The following is a 7,551-nucleotide window of genomic DNA, read 5'->3' as shown; positions in this document are numbered from 1 at the left end:
CTGTTATTAATTTAATTGGTATGAATCTCTCTAGTGCTGTTGATACTATTCCTTTGAACTTAAGCCACATCTGGTCTTCGGTTACATAGTTTGGAAGGATTGGAGACTGTCTCTTAGAAAGACGTCAACCGAATTTTTAGTTGCTGTTATAAACAGATGTATTTCGCATTTAGTTTTAGTGAATTTCTTTGTTGCGGAATTGATCCTCGCTACGACTGTGTGTTCACTAATCCCTGTATCCGTCATGATGGTCACGATTATTTGTGGCTAAGACGTCAAGTGTGTTTTCGTAACCATTTACAATTTGAATGGCCTCGTAAACTATTTGTTCAAATTAATTTAAAAAAAGCACTTAGAATAATTACGGAAGTTGTTTTCTATCTACAATAGGGCCTGAAAATGTATTTTTGTCAACATACGGAAGGTAGATTGAAGTCACTGCCAAGTATTATTGTATGAGTGGGGTACCTATTTGAGACGAGACTTTAGTTTTCTTTGAAATGTTGAGCAACTGTTTCATCTGAGACCCGGGGTCGGTAAAAGGAGCCAGTTATTAAATTATTCCGGTGTTCGAATATAACCTCTGTCCATATTAAGTCACAGGAACTACCTGCTTCAATGTTGCTTGTGAGCTGGGACACACATTACATTATTTTTCATTAAGTTGTGCTTCTTGTTTCTGTTGTAGTGGAGATCATTACAATTACGGCTTTTCCCTCCAAAACCCACAATGCTTTCTCTGTGACCTTGTAAATACCAGAGCTAAACAATGTAAAACAAGATCGTACGTTACAGGCATAGCATTCTGTATTACTTCATTTCCTTATTTCTAACATTTTAAAATTGTACGTCGACTTTAGATGACATGTCATCATATATGTTCTTATCTCTGTTTACGAACGTACTTTCAGTCATGTTTTGAACATTGTCCCGCTACACTTTATTAACTAACGTTTCGCCGGAAGGGATATCGGATTTTTGAGAGTAAATTAATATGGAGTATGTCGTTCTTCTTTTCAAACATTCTCGTACCTATTTCTTCTTTCCTTATTGTCTTTTGGGCATGCAGGTGTAGTAATTAAAGTAGGCACAAATGCAGTGATAAAAAAGAAATGATTAGCGTATATTCGCATTCTCTTTACACCGTTCCTTTCTTGTTGCTCTCATCTCTCATGGCGATGGACTATCGCAATCAGTAAGCGTGAAAGGAAGCTACCGTACAGACAGAGGTATCTATATTTGTACTTGGAAGAACTAATTACATACTGACATAATCGTCGGAATTGCTTTCGTTTCCCAAAAGTTATAAATATTTCGATTTCGGAAAAGAAGCTCCGTATTCCGCCAAGATGTCGAAGAAGAAGGTCCCTTACGTACTGGTAGTATCGAGTAAGATGTGGAGACGGCGGTTTGAAAGCGGACAGAAGAAGTACGAGGAAGGGCATCCCTTACCTGAGGGATCGCTACTCAAGCTACCTGGCAAAGGGGCAAGTGTGGCAAATGTCCGGCGTGGCAAATGTCCTGCGTGGGAAATGTCCGGCATTCGTCTAGCTTGTTGCAGTTCGTAATGTGGCGCGACACAGCCAATCGCGGGGGAAAGGCTGCAGGCTGCGGCCGTAAACAGATTAGCTTTCGGAAGGCGCCGCGAGAGTAGAGGGCGGGCTGAGCTCCCGCCGTGCGATTGCGGCGTCCTCTTCACGGCGCATAACGACGCTTAGCGGCAGCAGGTAGTTGCGCTGCACTAACGTGCCCGCTTTACGGCCGTTGTGAACTGCAGCTTCTGCCTCGACGCGCCCGACGGGTGGCCCCTTAACGTCCAGTACATCCCGTAGCAACTACTTGCCCCTCAAAATTCATTTGTCGCGACAAATTTCCCAACTTCGGGCACTCCATTCTACTCGAAATGGGTATCCACTTTGAAAATGGTCAAGTACATTAAAATTCCTAACCCAGTTTCTGAACGAATCGATGGATGCAAACAATAAATTGCAACAGGGTGGACAAGGAACGCGCGATCAGCTGTAGAACTACAGGGATGTTGCAGCGCATTCCGGAACTAAACGTTTCAAAAGCTTAGCTGTGTGGCTCCCAGTGTTCTACTGTTACCGCCACACCGCTGTTTTCAAGCAGTCTTACCCACTGGCAGAACGCGACTTCTCTTAGTACTTCCATTCTACGACGGGGACCGATGCTCGCGCAAACCCACTTGTTGCTTTCGTGGTTTCCGTTATAGTCAGAAACAAAACGCAGGAGGCAGGTGACTTTCAAGCATGCGCAGAATGTCCGACATTCTGAATTCATTTAGTTAGTGGTACGATTGGTATGTACTGTAATTTGCAAAATACGTATGTATTTCGAAATGCAGTAAATACGAAAAATTTGAAGCTATATGCTTGTTAAATATATTAAGTAACTACGTTAATATGGCTAAAAATGGCATGTCCTAGGTTTCAAAATTTCATTAGCATTCTTAAGAAACGCGAAGAATACCATTCTTTGTATGCGTCTGTTTCTTCATATAGATGGATGTCCTATTCCGAATGGTTTCCAAGCTATAACACATTTACTCTACATTATTATTTATTTTATGTATTATTTAATACATTATAAAGTTTACCCATGTACACTTGCACATTAGATAAAAGAATTTGTGAGACCCATCGCCCTTATTGTTGTTCTGAACTGCACAGCTTTAGTGTCTGTTCCGCAGCATAACACGAAAGGAGACGAAGTACTCTGAAGAGCGAAAGAAACTGGTATACCTGCCTAATATCTTGTAGGGCCCCCGCGAGCAAGCAGAAGTGCCACAACAGGACGTAGCATGGACTCGATTAACGTCTGAAGCAGTGCTGGAGGGAGCTGACACCATAAACCCTGCAGGGCTGTCCATAAATCCGTAGGAGTACTAGGGAGTGGAGATCTCTTCTGAACAGCACGTTACAAGGCATCCCAGACGTGCTAAATAATGTTCTTGTTGGGGGGAGTCTGGTGGCCAGCGGAAGTGTTTACACTCAAAACAGTGTTCCTGGAGGCACTCTGTAGCAATCCTAGACGTGGGGGGTGTCACATTGTCCTGTTGGAATTGCCTAAGTTCGCCGGAATGCACAATGGACATGAATGGATGCAAGTGACGCTTACGTACGTGTCACCTGACAGAGTTGTATCTAGACGTATCAGGGGTCACATATCACTCCAGCTGCAAGCGCCCACACCGTTAAAGAGCCTCCACTAACTTGCACACACGCCTGATGACAGGCAAGGCCCATGGATTCATGAGGTTGTCTCCATATCCGTAAACGTCCATCTGTAAGATTCAATTTGAAACGAGATTCGTCCCACGCAGCAATATGTTTCTATTCATCAACAGTCCAATGTCAGTCAGTGTTAATGGACCCAGGCGAGGCGTAAAGCTGTGTGTCATGCAGTCATCAAGGATACACGAGTGGGCCTTCGGTTTCGAAACCCCATCTACTGTAGATGATGAATGGTTCGCACGCTGACACTTGTAGATGGCCCAGCATTGACATCTGCAGCAGTTTGCTGAAGATTTGCGCTTCTATTACGTTCAACGATTCTCTTCAGTCGTCGTTGGTCCCGTTCTTGCAGGATGTTTCTCCGGCCGCAGCGATGTCGGAAATTTGATGTTTTACCGGTACAATGGAGAAATTGACGTACGGGAAAATCCCCACTTCATCGCTACGTCGGAGATGCTGTGTCCCATCGCCCGTGCGCCGACTATAACATCATGCTCAAACTCAATTAAATCTTGATAACCTGCCATTGTAGCAGCAGTAACCGATATAACAACTGCACCAGAAGCTTGTTGTCTTATATAGGCGTGGCCGACCGCACCGCAGTATTCTTCCTGTTTACATATCTCTGTATTTTAATACGCATGCCTATATCGGTTTATTTGGCGTTTCAATGTGTATTTTCTACTGGCGTGAAGACGAAAAAGCACCTGAGGACAGTCAGACTGTTCTGGGTAATGTGAGAAACTATACTGCAGCTGCTTAATTTTTATTTTTATCTGTTGGATCAATAAAGAAAGGAGAAAACGCTATTCAGTGTGAGCTGTATTGAAACGATCTGTTTCTACGTTCAGCCCACAGTCATATTGAAGTACCGCTACAGGATGGATCAGCTCGAAAACATGCAAATATAACAGGAAAATACATAACTAAACCAAGTTAATAAAGCATTCAGTAATACAATTAAGTCCATAAAATTGACAGAAGCAAAAAAGCAGACATTAACAAATGTACAATTCTGCAGGTTTTTCGTCTTTGGATGTACAGTGTACAGAATCAAAGCAGCGACAAAAGCTATGGGGGAGCAAATGTTCAAATGGTTCAAATGGCTCTGAGCACTATGGGACTCAACTGCTGAGGTCATTAGTCCCCTAGAACTTAGAACTAGTTAAACCTAACTAACCTAAGGACATCACAAACATCCATGCCCGAGGCAGGATTCGAACCTGCGACCGTAGCGGTCTTGCGGTTCCAGACTGTAGCGCCTTTAACCGCACGGCCACTTCGGCCGGCAGGAGCAAATGTCTTAAGCTTTATTTATTTATTGTCGATCTGGCTACGGGGGGTGGGGTGGGGGGTTATTTCACAGGAGATTAGAGTCGAAAGCTAACGCAATATTCCCATTAAAGGGCGAGTACTTCACCATTAAGCCAACACACAATTATAGCGGCTGCGATTTCTTGTCGTCCTAATCAAAGATAAGACAGAGAATTCGCACCATAAATCTAGAGTTTCGGTTGAATGAGCTTCCTGGATTCAAAACCATCAATTTTCTACGTCATTTCTTCAGTGAGAATCACTCAGATATTTTATCTAAGTGACAAAAAATATCGAGTGAATTTAGCGGGAGGGGCGTTGATATATTGCAAAAACGTACGTATAAGTTTTGAATATAAATAAAGAATTACTAAAGATACTAATTAGTTTAAGCGGTTGTATCTATTGTGGCGTGAAACCACTGAAACATTAGAATAATTACGCAGTTTAGTTGTCTTGCCGAGAAGACGGCACCTTTTTTGTTCTTGTAACGGTCCAGATCGGACGCATATCTGCCATCGCTGCAAATAATTATTTGTCACGCCGCTATTATTCTATTTTATTGAGACGCAATCTCACTAGGCGTGCTCGTAGTTACACACAGCAACAGAATTAATGTCAGTGTCTATGTAATTTAATTTAGTGTAATAATTTGTGAATACAGTGATATTACTTAATCATGTGTTTCATTTATATTACAAGCTATTGTTCCAGTTAAACGTCGTCTTGGCATGGATAAACGTTCCGTGTTACAAATTTTATGAGTGGTCCAGCACGAGCCACTGCTTTGGAATTATTCGATCTACGAAGTCCGATAGAGAAATATTTTCAGAAGAGTCACTCATGGTCAAACTGGGAATGAACGGACCTTACGCAAAAAGCCATTGTCAAGTGCCCAAAGTTTGTATTGAGCGCCATTAGAATATCCATATAAGTATATAGTTCTGGCAGTACCGGCCATGACCTTCTTCTTCTGTGCGGATGCACACATTACCCGAGCTTTTACGAGAATTGGTAAGAATGTCTTCCACGAGTAATGAGTGGGTTGGATACGGACACTACGAATGTAGTGTGTGGACGTATAAGGTGAGAATGTGGGTCTCGCGGGGGGCGTGCGCGAAATAGTCCCTGCAATCGTCCCAAGCTCTGTGACCTCGGTCTGCCATGTAAGCAGAAGATCCCGGGTTCGAGTCCCTGTCAGGGCACACATTTTCACCTGTCCCCGCTGAAGGCATTAATATATAATTCTAATTTCATACTATTATCATTGTCTATTACTGTTTGTCCATCGGCTGATATTCACAATCCAGACCGGAATAGCCGATAAATCAAAGAGGTTAACACTGACTCACTCCAGGAAGTAAGTCGACCGCCACTCAACTGACAGACATATTCTGCAGCGTTACTCAGTCCTCAATTACACTACCAACGGGAAGAATAAGTTCGTTCAGCTCACCTGTTTCTCGGCCTGGCTAGCAATAAAGACCTATGTGTAGAGGTAGCCTTTTTTGGATTAATAATCAAAACGGCTTCGGTCCCGGGTGCGTATTTGAGGTGGCAGAACATTGTCTGTGGAAATGAAAATGAGAGCGACGGAAAAGTTATTATTGAAGTGTGATATATTCCAATTATGTTGCAAAAGAGGTTTTCACAACTGTACGTTTTCGGTACTGCTATGCTTGCTTTACATCTTCGAGAATGATTGAATGCAAACTGGTGGTTGCGGATGCAGGTGGCGTTGGGAAAGTGCATTGACAATTCAACTACTACAAAATCATTTCGTGGAAGAATATGACACTACAATTGAAGATTTTTGCGGAAACAGGTTTTGACTGACGGAGAGACGTGTTTGCTAGACATATTGGGCTCAGCAGGTCAAAAACAATATAGTGCTATGAGAGGCCAATATATGAGGCATGGTGAAGGTGTTCTTGTAGATTTTGCTGTTAACAGTGCAAAATACTTAGAAGATATTGGAACTTATCGCGAGCAGATAAAGTGCGTTGAGGATGTAGAGGAAGTCCCAATGATTTTAGTTGAGAATTATTGTGATCTACCACCGTGGGTAATTTACACAAGCCAAGCACGCGAAATAGCGAAGTAGTATGGAATACCCTTCGTCGAAACATCAGCAAAAACACGTATGAGTGTTGACGACTCATTCTGTAACCTTGTACGAGAAATCAGAAAAGATAAGGAAGACGCAGGACGAGAAAAACGAGAATGATTGAGAAGAATCCACAAAAAGAAGAGATTCTGTTTGCTGTAGAGGTTTAATTACTTTAACTTATAGCTATATTTCTTTTAATATTAAAATTTATCTAATCTCTTCCCAAGATTGCATATCATGAGCATGTAACTCTTCTTTACATTTGCCATGGTTGTTGAAGCTTGTAAGCTGCTTATACTTCCAGTGTGATTTCCTCTCAATCTTTTGTCCTTTTTTTTTTTTTTTTTTTTTTTTCAAAGAATTTGAAGTTTTCCTCGTCAAACCGAAAAACTGCGTAAAGGAAATAGAGAAGATTGACGCTCGCATGCGTTTTGATACGAAATTTTATTGTTATTATTATAAATAGTTGTCCTCATTGTAGAAGTTTTTGTTATCATTAAGATCTTTTAATAGCGTAATTTATACTGACAGTAATTTCAGTGTTCATTTTTTCTATATGAATGAGTCACGTTTGCAATAATATTTGGCAAACAGTACTCCCATTTGAAAATCTTAAGCACAAATTCCAGTGTACCTCATTTTGTGTCATATATGATGTGCGCAATTCATAATGCTTTTTAAACTCTTATGCTTCAAAGTACGCAAACCTTTACTCTTGTGTGTGTGTGTGTGTGTGTGTGTGTGTGTGTGTGTGAGAGAGAGAGAGAGAGAGAGAGAGAGAGAGAGAGACGTGTCCTTTGTAAATGTTTTCAAATTCACTTTGGTCTGTACGATTATCATTACTTATTTACAGTTCCTATGTAATACCTTTTG

The 7,551-nt window shown here is 41.6% G+C and overlaps 1 pseudogene; it reads left to right on the top strand.

Moving 5' to 3' along the window:
• The first annotated feature begins 6,266 nt into the window (after window positions 1-6,266).
• Window positions 6,267-6,795, top strand: LOC124625814 (annotated as a pseudogene).
• Window positions 6,796-7,551: the final 756 nt, after the last annotated feature.

Source organism: Schistocerca americana, chromosome 1 (assembly GCF_021461395.2).
Source record: "Schistocerca americana isolate TAMUIC-IGC-003095 chromosome 1, iqSchAmer2.1, whole genome shotgun sequence".
Classification (NCBI taxonomy): Eukaryota; Metazoa; Arthropoda; class Insecta; order Orthoptera; family Acrididae; genus Schistocerca; species Schistocerca americana.
The sequence above is the reverse complement of the archived record's forward strand: the minus strand, read 5'-3'. Positions and strand labels throughout refer to the sequence as shown.